At 42.6% G+C, this 12,656-nt stretch overlaps 1 long non-coding RNA gene across 1 annotated transcript; it reads right to left on the bottom strand.

Moving 5' to 3' along the window:
- Positions 1 to 1,874: 1,874 nt before the first annotated feature.
- Positions 1,875 to 11,504, bottom strand: LOC103562684 (uncharacterized). The gene is made up of 3 exons (XR_547728.2): positions 10,506 to 11,504; positions 9,812 to 9,916; positions 1,875 to 2,222 (listed from the first exon to the last, which is right to left on the bottom strand). It is a non-coding gene; the product is annotated as an uncharacterized lncRNA (long non-coding RNA).
- Between the last annotated feature and the right edge of the window lie 1,152 nt (positions 11,505 to 12,656).

The following is a 12,656-nucleotide window of genomic DNA, read 5'->3' on the forward strand; positions in this document are numbered from 1 at the left end:
GTCCTTCTGGTTGTGCTATGTGGGATGCCACCTCAGCATGGCCTGATGAGTGGTGCTGGGTCCATGCCCAGGATCTGAACCTGTGAAACCCTGGGACAAAGAAGTGGAGCGTGCTACCTTAACCACTCTGCCGCGGGGCCGGCCCCAGGACCAGCCTTTCCTTCTCAGTTTTCCCTGATTCCTACTGGGGCCATTCTTGTACCCTTCTACCACTCTCTGGGGATGTTGAAAGCAATTTCATTTATAGATCTTACACTTAGATAGAGGCATCCTGGGTCTATATCAGGACCTTGAACACACTTTGAGAAACTAAATGAGTTTCTCAATATTCCATGTGTTCAGTGCCTATCCTCTACCCATAACTCTAAAGTCAGAACTCATACTGGAGTTCTTTGGCCAGACTATACTTTGGAAACAAGCCAGAGGGAATCTCTGCAACAGATTGCTCCAGTCCCATTTATGGCAGGGCAGTTGGAGAACACATGACTCCAACAAGACAAGTCCTGCCCAGACTCATTCAGCACATCCTCATCCTGGCCCTGCAAAAGCAGGAAAAGTGGAGAATGCCCACTGAAGACAGGAGTGACTTGATGCTCCATCCCTGGGATTGTCTCTGAACTTGTCCTAGAAGCAGATGTCAGGTGCTGACCAAGAGGACTCTGGTGGTTGTTGGTAGAGTGGGGGCATATGGGTCCCTTGGTGGACCATTCCTCTCATTCTCAAGTTGATGCCTGAGCCTCCCTGTCATCTGAAGGAATGAGTGCTGGGTTCCCTGCTTGGAAGTGGGAAGCTCAAAAAGAGCTCCTGGACCTAGTCTGCCTTGTTCCAAGGAGCTCTGGGAAAACTGCCCAGTCCAGATGACCAAGCCAGCCAAGATTTTCTTCTCTCCTGATGGCCTGGGATTATCTCCTGTGCTGATCATGACCAGCCCGTGGAGCTCTTGCACCAATAAGGGCCAGTGGGGAGAACGAAGCTCTAAGAGAGGAGTATAGAATGCCCTTAACAAACCTACCTCAGAAGAGGGGGATTCCCAAACCAGCAGTTACGTGAAGGCCCAAATGCAAAGGGGATCAATTCTCTCCTTAAGAATGGACCAAGTGGCTGAGGACCCGAGGAGCCGAGTTCAGAGGTAATGGAAGGTAGCTAGAGTCCACGGTGGTGATCCTGCCCCTCCCACCGCAGTCCGTGGGTCTCTCTGTGGCAGGGGGAAGGGATGGGGTCCTGAGTCCCAGGGACTGAACTATAAACTGAACATGGGTAACACTTTCCATTTAACAATATGCTGGCTACGCCCAGGCTAGTCCACAAAGGTCTATTTAACACGTGATATAGGAAACGAAGATTTATGCCTACAAGAAATTTGTTCTGAGTTTAAAAAAAACCTACCAATGAACCTGGGCACACACCTTCTGTGTAAAGCTGGAGATGGCCTGTCCTGTGCTTGGGTAAACGCAGAGTGGTTTGGAACATATGGTAAGTGCCTGATGACCACTTTGTGCTTGATAGATTGTGATAGATTGGTTGTTCTATAAAAGTTTATGCATGTTCTTTAAATTGGTTTTCTTTTTTCATAACTCAGTTAACTTCAGTATACAACACTCGGAATCCTAATACAGAGGCATCTTTAAAGGTGCATGATCCATATGTCAATATGTCTCGTCTTCCCTTTCTTAGACTACATTTGCTGCTGTATATACATATATATGTGTATATTATTATATATTATTGTATATAACATATATATTATATATTATTATATATTATATATATACACATACATTACAAAGCAAAAATTTGTTTCTTTTGAGAGTTAACTAAAGACTTGACTTTTACCAATCATTTAATAAAATGCAGATTTTCCATAAAGGTAAATTCTCCATTTCAAAATGTCGGTGACAAGGGAAGCATGTAATAAAGAATTTCAACAGTTTAAATTTAAGGTCCTGGGAAAAGTCCAAATGGAGAATATTTTCTGATTATGGGAAAATAGCATTTTTATTTGATTGTCTTTTACAGAGTCGGAAAGACCCAGAGCGCAGTCAGGGGAGCTGAGAGGGGACAGGCCCTTCCCGCATTTTTCCAGTGAAGGGGTCAGGATGCTCCACCCAGGCTGCAGGGCACCACGTGACGGGCCCGGCTCACTCTGTGGAGGGGGCTCAGCTTTGACGAGTCACACAGGCAGTTATTCAGGTCCGGTTCTTGAATTTCAGCATATTTTGTTTCTGAAAAGACAAAAACCAATTATTGATAGCTATGCTGACCTCAGATACGCAGTCTATCTCAGTGAAATGATCTTTTCCAACCAAATAATTGCCAGTTGAAGGTGACCCTGAACTTGTTGACAGAAGTTTAGTGAAAGCAAAACAAGAAATAGATATTTTCCCTGAATCTTACATTTTCAGTCACCGACATGGCTTTGATCCCCTTCAAAATTGATCCTCTTCATCCTTTTTGCCAGCTCTGCTCTCTCTTACCAAGGCATCCTCTGTAAGAGCACTCCAACCCCCACTGGGTATCACTGTTAGAGCGTGTTATCATACTATTAGAGGGTGCGACTGGAGGGGAGCAGACGGACGTGAGAGATGTTTAGGTGGTTGAAGCTGTAGATCTTGGGGACAGGCTGAATATGGTCACTAAAGAAAACATGACTTAAGTCACAGGAGGTGACAGTGCCACTCACAGCAGAAGAGGAAATACCAAAAAAGAGCACATTTGGGGTGGAGAAGAGTTGGAGGTGATGAGTTGTGTTCTGGATGTTTTGAGTATGCGGCGCTTGTGGGGCATGCAAAGAGAGATGCTAGGAGTACAGGTGAGCATAAAGTTCTAGGCTAGATTTATTCAGTCTTTCAAAATAGTTATTGAAGGCCTGCTCTGTGGAAGGCCCTGGACTAGATTAATGGGGATATATGGGAGAACTCGATAGTTATGGAAACTTTTTGGACTCAAGGAGCTCATGTTAAAGCCTGAGTCTTGAGTGTATAAGTGATCTTTGAGGCAAAATGGGTGAATGAGGGTACTCAGGGATTGTATATAGAGTAAGAATAAAAGAGGACTTAACTTCTGTATCTCGGGTTCCTCATCTGTAACTACCCCATAAGTTGTTATGAAAGTTAAGCATTTAGAGCAATGCCTGTACATAACGAGCCAACTGGACATCTTAGCTATGATGAGTGTGGGGATGCTGATGATGCTGATAAGGAAGACATTGCAAAGAGCAAAGAGACAGGAACAGGAAGTGACAGAAGTTGGGGTTAATGCATAACCTGGAGTTAAGATTGTGCTTATCATAAAGATAATGATTCTAGACATAGGGAATGAAATCAGAAAGGATACATAATTGAAGTTCTAGTACTTCTTATCGTAACACTTGACACTATATAGGCAAGTGTTGAGCATTGCAAACTTATTTGGCTTTCAAGTATCCCAGTGCCTATTAAATTTAAAGGAATGTGCCACTGAGCTAGGTGCCAGGGATGCAAATACAAATGTGACATTGGGTTTTTCCTCGATGAAGTGTATGTTTTCATGATCACCACTAGTATCAACTTCCTGACTCCACTGAGTTCTTATTCTTTGCACTGGTAGCTCTTTCTTCATTGACAGATGGGCATTAGCCTAAATATGGAACTCAGTCATTTTCCTTGATTCACGTGCACACACTCACGCACAATATGAAGTCAAGGCCTTTGCATGATGGCTTAACTGAAAGCTTAGAGAGTGATGGAATCTAATTCAGCTGTCTTTTCTCTTGCCAATCAGAACACCCTCAAATGTCCACCATTTTTCTTATGGAAAGCAATACCCCTCGCTAGCCCCTCTACCTCAGAACTGCTTCTAGGGCTCTATTCACACATCCAAGGACTTAGCTGATGCTCCAAGATTTCACTTTAAAATGTCTGATTAAGTTCTTAGACAGGAACCATTTTCTTCCCTAGTCTCTACCTGGGGAGAGAGATGGTTTTACTCAGATATAGACAGGCTGAGGGTATGAATATAAAAATATTTATACATGAACTTAAATATACATACCTTTTTAGTAAAAAAAAAAGGCATTATACTCTATATATTTTTTCTTTTCTACTTTTTTTCAGTTATAAATATATTTTAAACATTTTTAGTGTCAATAAGTCTGATCAAGAACATGATTTTTAATGATTATGTACTATTCCATCTTATGGCCATAATGTAATTTTCTTATGTAATTTTGACCTTTAGATTGTTTTCAATGTTTCGCTATCATAAATAACTCACTGGAGAACATCCTTGAGCCTGTATCTGACAACTGTAACAGTGCCTGGCACTTGATAACTACTCACTGAAATATTTGTTGAGTGACTGAGTGAATACGTCAACTCAGTTTCCATTCCCAGCACTAGAGTTTCTTTTCATACTTCTTATTATTCAACTCCAAAGATTTTTTTTTTTTAAATAATAGCTACAGCTTTCACAGAATTGTGCAAAGCAAGATTTTGGTTCCAATATGCAGAGTTTCAGTTAATGTGATATTGTGCTAAGTGAGGACTGCCTGGATTACTTTGTTTCCTCAGTTCAAAAGTAATGCATGTTCACTGCAGAGAAATTGGAAACCGTATAGAAAGAAAAGGAAAAAAGGTGAAATCACCTGTAATTACAACAGCATTCAAAGTTAATCACTATGACATTTTGAGAGAGATATATCCTGTTAGTCTTTTTTGTGTGTAAACACTTTTTTTTTTTTTTTTTACAAAAAAGAGGGGAGTAATACTGTGCATGCTATTTTGTAATCTGTTGTTTTTCATTTAATAGATACATTGTGAAAATGTCCTCATGGAATTAAATGTTTTTCTTTTATGTGGTTTTTATCAGGTTCTTATAGTTACATTTTTATGGACTGTAGTATTTTTAACTAATCCCCCATTGTTGGTAAAGTATGTTGTTTCTAATTCTCTCCGTTATAAACAATGCAAAAACTTCTAAAATCTTATTAATTTATACATTTTAGTAGTTTTCAAATATTATACTATAAAGATACATTAATTTACAAATTTTTAAAAAACCAGAGGTACACTACATACCATCGTTTAGTTCTGGAAAGTAGATTGGGGAAAAAAGTAGATGGGACTTTTTCATGCCTTACTTGATACATTTCTGTGTTGTTTGAAAATTTTACCAACAGTGTGTATTAATTTTATAATTAAACATAAACACTAAATGTGTTTTTAAAATTAAATTTACACCCAGTACCCAGACCTCGGTAGTGTCAGAAAGTAAGAAACTGCTCAAAAGGCAAAAAGATGGAGTGTGTCAAAAAGACACAGGCACCAACCTGCTCCCAGTGGCCAAGGCTGGAACAATATGAGTGACAAAATAAATGGCTTTGGATTATAACCCAAAGTGTAAAATAAATATCCACGAATCTTTACTAATATAAATACGTGGTCTAAGAAATAAATAAATGGAGGAGAGGAGGAAAGAGACAACTTTACCTTGCAGAAGAATTGCAAATAATTTATAGAGATGCTCCCCCACGAAGGAGGTAGAGCTTGATCCCCCCCAAACACACCCACACACTTTGAGCGTGATGAGCTGTGCTTAGTGACTTGATTCAAAAGAGTATAAGATGAAATGGGGAGAAAAGTAACTTTACAGTGGAGAAGCCCGGCAAGCACTACGCCGGCAAGGTGGCCAAGGTCAACGTCAACAGTGATAAGTCATGTTGATGGCAGGTCCCCTTGATATGATGTGATGAATATGGCACTTGACCTCTGTGGTCTTCCTGCTCCCCCCCCACCCCAAAAAAAACCGTTATCCAGTCTAATCTAGCCTATCTCCTCAAAACTGTGAAGGTCATCAAAAACAAGGAAAATCCCGAAAACGGTCACAGCCCAGAGAAGACCAAGGAGATTTGATGACTAAATGCAATGGGGGATCTTAACTAGATCCTGACAGAACAAGGGCATTAGTGGGAAAGCCAGTGAAATCTGAATAGAGTCTGGAGTTGAGTTAACAGTGTTATACCAAAGTTGGTTTCTCAATTCTGATAAACCTGGCGGAGTTATGTAAGATGACAAGCCCAGGGGAAACCCGGGCCAGGCATACGGGAATGCTCTGTACTATCTTTGTAACTTTTCTGGAAATATAAAACTGTTGTAAAATAAAAGGTTTATTTAAAAAAATGAAAAATGCTTCCATCAATAAAAATATCTATTAGCAAGCATCTTTGTATATTAAAAACAAATCACTTTTAATCCTTTAAATTATATTTAATTATGTTATTATAAACACTATGAATTAGACTCATTTCTTTAGGCCCATACAGTCCAAAGCTGCCCTTTTTAACATGGTTTCTTTATCCTTTGTTAAGAGGGCCACCTCGGGCATGCCTGCGAGGTCACAGCTTTGTCTTCAATCCCACCCTACAGCCAACTGGGGCTTCTGATGCAGTCCGGGGCCCCATCCTCTGTGCTGTGCCTTAGCTGCCTGGGGCTCCCAAACGCTGGAATTAAGCGTGGGTGGATTTTTGCTGGACAGCCAATGATACTCCGGATCTTTTCATTTCAATCTACTTTCTCTCAGTCAATCTGGTCTTGGTAAGGATAAGAGCTAGTCTTGTTAAGGATTTTAGACTGTATTCTAAGGGCAACTGGAAGCTTTTGAAGGTTTTAAGTAAGAGAGATGCATAATCAGCAGAGTATGAAATAGAAGGGAAGAGAGGGGAGAGTGATTTAGGAGTGACTATTATTGTAGTCCAGACAAGAGATATGGTAGCTCAGACTAGGGTGCTGGCACTATGGGTGGGAACTTCTGATACCAAGACAGTTAATAATAACACTGATAATAATCAACATCTATTCAATCCTGTAGTGTTTACATTGCAAATGCATTTATGTCCTTTGTCAATTAACATTTACAACTCTGGGTAGAATTCCCATTTTGCAAATGAGAAAAACCAGAGCCTAGGAAATTAAGTGAATTGCTCAAGGCTAAGTAGTGTAATTTTAACCCAAGTGTTTTGATTCTAAATCCCATATGCTTTCCAGTGCCTGACTGCAAGATTAAGGGGGGGATATATGTTAACAATTTGGTCTTTTACCCTTTGGGTTAATAGTTTTCAAAATTACTATACTTTCAAGATTAAAAATAGATTCCTGGACCTCACCCTCAGAGACTCTGACTCAGAAGTTCTGAGGGGAACCTGGAACTCTGTACCACCCTTGGGTGATACAAGGAAAGGGGCTGTGGACCACACTTTGAAAACCAGTACTGTTATGGGTCTTTGCTTGTTTTCCCAATTCCCGTGCACAGGCAATACTGAATCTGGGCAATTGTTCTCCAAGTACATGTTATGATGATTTAAAAATGGATAGAGAGTTTTAAAACTATCATTTGAGCCATCATCTTTTCTAATCTGGACAGCATTAGCAAACTTTGCTTTGTAACTATTTTTGCTGTTTAATAACCACCTTGTCCTTTTTGTTCCTGTCCTGTCTCTAGCCTCTCCTGTCATCACTGTCCGCATGTCCCAGGCCCCTCTTTCTGCGGTTTCTCGGGAGCAGGCCTCTAGACCACAGGGCAGGCTGTGGCCTCCAGGCCTCCCTGGCCTCGGTCCAGCAGCACCTGCCGCAGTCACTTCTTCAGAGCAGAAACCTCAGCCCGTGGGAGAGTCAGAGCATGAGTTTTTGTAGCCACAGGGAAGAGGGGATGGGAGAGGCTGGTTTTGGTATTTGCCCATCTTACAGGACTCCAGCCAAACTGCGAGCATGATTTCACTGTATTTGTCATTCTTCCTTTAAGAAAATAACTAAGTTGTCCCTAATCACTCCTTGTCTTATTTGGCCTGAATAATGGATTTTCTTTCTATTTTGTTTAGCTTTCTGTCACATCTAAAATCAGACGTACTTCTTTACGTAATTGCTTTTTGTTACTACTCTATTTGAAGGTCACTTAAGGCATGTGGCTCACTATGAATTTTATCTACTTTTCAATCACTACTTGAAAATAAATACCTGAGCACTTGCAACTCAAGTTACAAAAGAGAGGCCCGGCTCACAGGGTTTAGGTGCTTTGAAGAGCAATACTGCACCGACCCATTGATGTTGCATTCTCACACAGCCCGCCTGGGCCTGCACCAGACCATGGGCGCCTCACTCCCCACAGGGATCTTTTCCTGGAAGGCGGAATCGAGGGGAGAAGAAGGGACTCCAGAGAATACCAGTCTCTCTGCATGGTGATGGCTTCTCACAGCCTCTCCCAGAGTCATGGCCTCAACGGGAGATGTGGGGGACATATTTCCACTTCACCCAAAAAAGCCCTGGGCTGCCACATGTGGTATCTGTCAACCCTGGGGGGTATCCCTCTCTCCACCTCAGCTGCATGGTCTCTGGTAGGTGGAAGCTGTGAATATTTATCGAGTGCCTACTATGGACCAGGCACCACAGGACTGCTTCTCATACTTTGATCAGTTACAGACGTCTTTCTCTTTCAAGCAGATGGGGCTACATGTGCTGGTTATGAGCTGTGGTTATCTTGGTAGTTGGTACTCTCTGGCACACTTCAGCTCCAGGGAGCACACAATCCACAACCTGGCCTCCCAAACATCACAACTCCTTCTGGCCATGCCCATTGCTGGGAGCACCTGGAAATTCTACTCCAGCAGAGAACACAATTGGCTGTTTCAGCCCTGCAGTTCCCCCACCCCCAACTTTGGATTTATTTAAGAACTGACGCCAAAGTGATATCTTCTTACAGCAAGCCCCTTAGGGTCAGAAAATATTTTGGCTCTTTCTCAGGGACTCCTCACCTTAAAGGGAGGGACTGGAGGGAACCCGGGCTTTCTCTCCAAGGGGGTGGTCATGGGGCATCTGTTCCCAGTCTCTCTACAGCAGGTGAAGGGAAGCAACAGATGGCCAGGTGATGCCAGGAAACCTTGTTTGCTCCAATGCAATCTAGTGAACTTGGACCCTTTTGAATCCCTCCTGATTCCGCTTGTGGGGTCGATGAATGGCCCCCTCCAAAGTCACTGTCCTATAAACACCCCCCTGATGTTAGGGGCTTGGAAACACCCTCCACATGGGCTACCCTCTAGAATAGGTGAGACCTCCATCTGCTTTCATAATCTTTTTGTGGTGGGTCAGTGGGGAGAGCGGGGGATCCAGGATTGATCTGAGCTGGCTTCTGAGAAGCATGTCCTGGAATCTACATCATGGCTACCCAGGGGTTTGGTGAACTTGGGTCTATAACCTTCCGGGGCGTTTAATCAGAGAGGTGGAGGCATAGCATTGTTCGGGTTTCTGGGTGGAGGAACAATCACAACAGGCAGGTGGCTTCATGAGGCTGGGGCCCATTTGGGCCCTCAGGGTGGAAGCAGGACCCCTCGGGGAGAGGGTACGATGACAAGTCCCAGCCCTCCAGAGAGAGTGAGAGAGTTCTGGCAAGGAGTGGGCAGATTGTCAGGCCCCAAGCCAGGCAGCTGTGGTTTGGGGCAGGGTTCCAGGACCAGCAGGGAAGTGGAGTGCCAAATGGGAGCTGAGCAGGCTCCCAGTCATATGCCAGACTTGGCCCACAGAGTGGGTTTACACAGAAACGCTCAGGCTGCAGGGCACCTGGGTGCCAAAGAGCTTTCCTCAGGCACCTGGATCCTGGGCTCAGGGCAGAAAGACTGACCAATTCCCCCTCTTCCGCTAGTGGTCAAGGGTCCCAGATTATGAAACAATAGGTTTGCGTAGGATCAGCTCTGCTGCCTAGCAGAACGACAAAATACGTTATCCTCGTTGTGCACTATTTTGGACATCCTGGAGTATTTTATAAGTGTGCAGATGTCCCGGGCACCTACCTCATCCTTCCCATCAGATTCTTTCCCCTGAAAGGCAGTCACTCCTACAAACTGAAACAGACGAGGTCTTCCAAAGTTTCCTGATAGGTTTTTGTTTTTGAATCTCTGAAATAGACACACAAAGAGACTATAGATGATGGACAGATAGATATGTACATCCATATGTACACCGAGACACACTCGAGCATACAGATAGGCCTTATATACATTGTACATGGATTCCTAAAAAGCCATATCTAAATTAAAGTTTTGTAAAAAAATCGCTACTTGAAATTTATCAAGACAACATCTCCGGATGGATGTATATGCTCTCCTTAATTAAATAATGGGACATATGCAGACTAAATTCTTTTTTCCTTTTCTATTTTATTGCCAGGAAGCTCAGAGCTAAATTTCATACTTAATTTCATTACTTCCTTAGTGTAAATCTTCTAATGTTATTTTTTTCTTCTTTTAACTCATTTTTGTTACTTGACTCCTGCATATAGGTCCTTGATGTAATCATTTATAGTTATTTATCAAATGCAATTTTCAATGATTTTAGAAGTGACTAATGAGTAAGTAAGAAATAAATGGGTTGAATTTTCTAGAATCTTAAAAATACATACCAGAGAAGTTTGCCAATTGGTGGATTACTAAATTCTGGAATAGCAAAATTCTATTATAATGAACAATATCCTATTATAGGACTCACCTGGATAGGACTCATTCTGTGCGGTTTTGAGCGTAGGATTCTTCCTCTGCAGTTAAGTTTGAAGGTGTGTGTATTACTCTGTTGGAAGAGATTCATCAGAAGTACCTGTGGCCGGAGAGAACCACTGGTCTCCAAATACAGGCGTGCTTTGCCAGCATCCCTCACTTTGCACCTAGTCTCTCAGCCATTTTTGCAAACACACCTAGGAATGTTGGCCACATCCTCCCTGGGCAATTTGGACAATACTTTTGTAGTCCTTTATCTGACACACTTGGTCAACACGGCGCCTTGACTCAAAGATATCAGGGTAGAGAAAGGCCTGCAGTGTCACTGAGTCCATTCCTCAGGGCGGGGCAGGAGTGAAAAGCAACCTGATCTGCCCCTTCCACCTCTGGGGAGAAGCTTGTGGTGAAATCTCTTCTTTATACCCAGAGCAAGCCATTGGCACCAGCCATCTCAGGAGTAATCAATTTAGTTTCTCATTCATTTCTCTCCCTTACTTATCTTCATACTCACTGTGTTCTTGGAGATAATTTGCTGAGGCAGAAATGCGTTTTTAGAAATCTTCCACAAACATTTCTTCGGGACAGTAGCTGATGTGCTTCCAGCTTGGTTAACACTGGTCTCAGAGGGCGAGCTGAAGCTATGCTTTGCTCAGGAGGGGCTGGCCTCAGGGAGATTCTGCTGATCCTCTGTGCTATGGGGTGAGTGTGGCAGACAGTATTAGCCCCCAGGAGACTGCAGAGATGGGTAACCCTCTCACCCAGTCCTCCAGGTAGAGGCCCATTGGTGTGGAGTGAAGGGCATTAAGAGCTCCAGTGCTCTTGGGGCAGAGAACAGATGGACAGAAGGCATCTCCCCATGAAGCATCTCCTCGAGCACCAAGCGTTTGTTCTCAGGCCTCATTTCATGGGTTAAAAAGGGCAAGTCTTGGAGACAACCTGGCATTATCTTAAAATAAGCAAAGGACTGACATGGGGAGAGGAATTCAACTTATTTTGTATAACTTCTGAGGGTCAGAGCTAGGACCTGTCAACACAGGTTAGAAAGAAACAGAATTGGGTTCAAAATAAGGCAGGCTTTTCTATCCCTTTGAGTTGTTCTAAAGTGGATTGGGACCATTGATGGATGAATAGATAAAGAAAATGTGGTCTATACATACAATGGAATATTATTCAGCCTTAAAAAGGAAGGAAATTCTGACACATGCTACAAAGTGGATGGATCTTGAGGACACTATGCTAAGTGAAAAAATTCAGTCACAAATACTGTATGATTCCACTTATATGAGGTGTCTGGAGCAATCTAATTCATAGAGACAGAAACGACAATGGTGGTTGCCAGGGGCAAGGGGGTTTGGGGAACGGGCAGTTATTGTTTAATGGGTATAGAGTTTCTGTTTGGGATGACGCAAAGAGTCCTGTGGATGGATGGTGGGATGTTATACAACAGCGTGAACGTACTTAATGCGCTGAACTGAACTGTATATTTAAAAATGATTAAAAGGGAAAATTTTATGTATATTTTATCACCAAGAAAAACTAAGTAAACAGCACTGGAGTTTAAAGGGCCCCGTGACAGTGAAAGAAAAGTGGCTACTAGCCAGCTTGCCCCGTTAGCATGCACGTTCCTCTTTGTAGTTGCCGTGGATTTGGTTTTGGTGCATCACTGCCAGATACCACAATCTATTGGGGGAGGAAAAGACTCGTTACTCAGAGGCTTAAAGACAATTGAAAATAGAGGCAGAAGGACAAGGTCCCATAGGAAAGGAGTCTTATTTGCCTTCCTCTAGCATGAGTGTGAGAGGCACGGGTCGGGACACTCAGTAGCTGTTGGAAGGTAGCATAGCGTAGCGAGAGGCATTGTGATGTTGAAGAAACATTCTTTCTAAACATTCAAGGTCCTAGTTATTCAACCTATTGGAGCCTCACTTTTCTGTATCTGTAAAATGGGAATAAGACCTTTGCAGAAATAGAGAAGCAGTCCATGAAAGCACCTACCACATGGTGTTTACCCACAAAAATGTTCACTATTAGTGGTCTCCCCATAATATTTATTTTTTAAGTTTTTCTTTTAAAACATATTTTACCACGATTTGTCTGTCAGTGATGTGGTTCCTGCCAAATTCATCTTAGCAAACAGGAAATGGAG

This window comes from Equus przewalskii, chromosome 16 (assembly GCF_037783145.1).
Source record: "Equus przewalskii isolate Varuska chromosome 16, EquPr2, whole genome shotgun sequence".
NCBI lineage: Eukaryota > Metazoa > Chordata > Mammalia > Perissodactyla > Equidae > Equus > Equus przewalskii.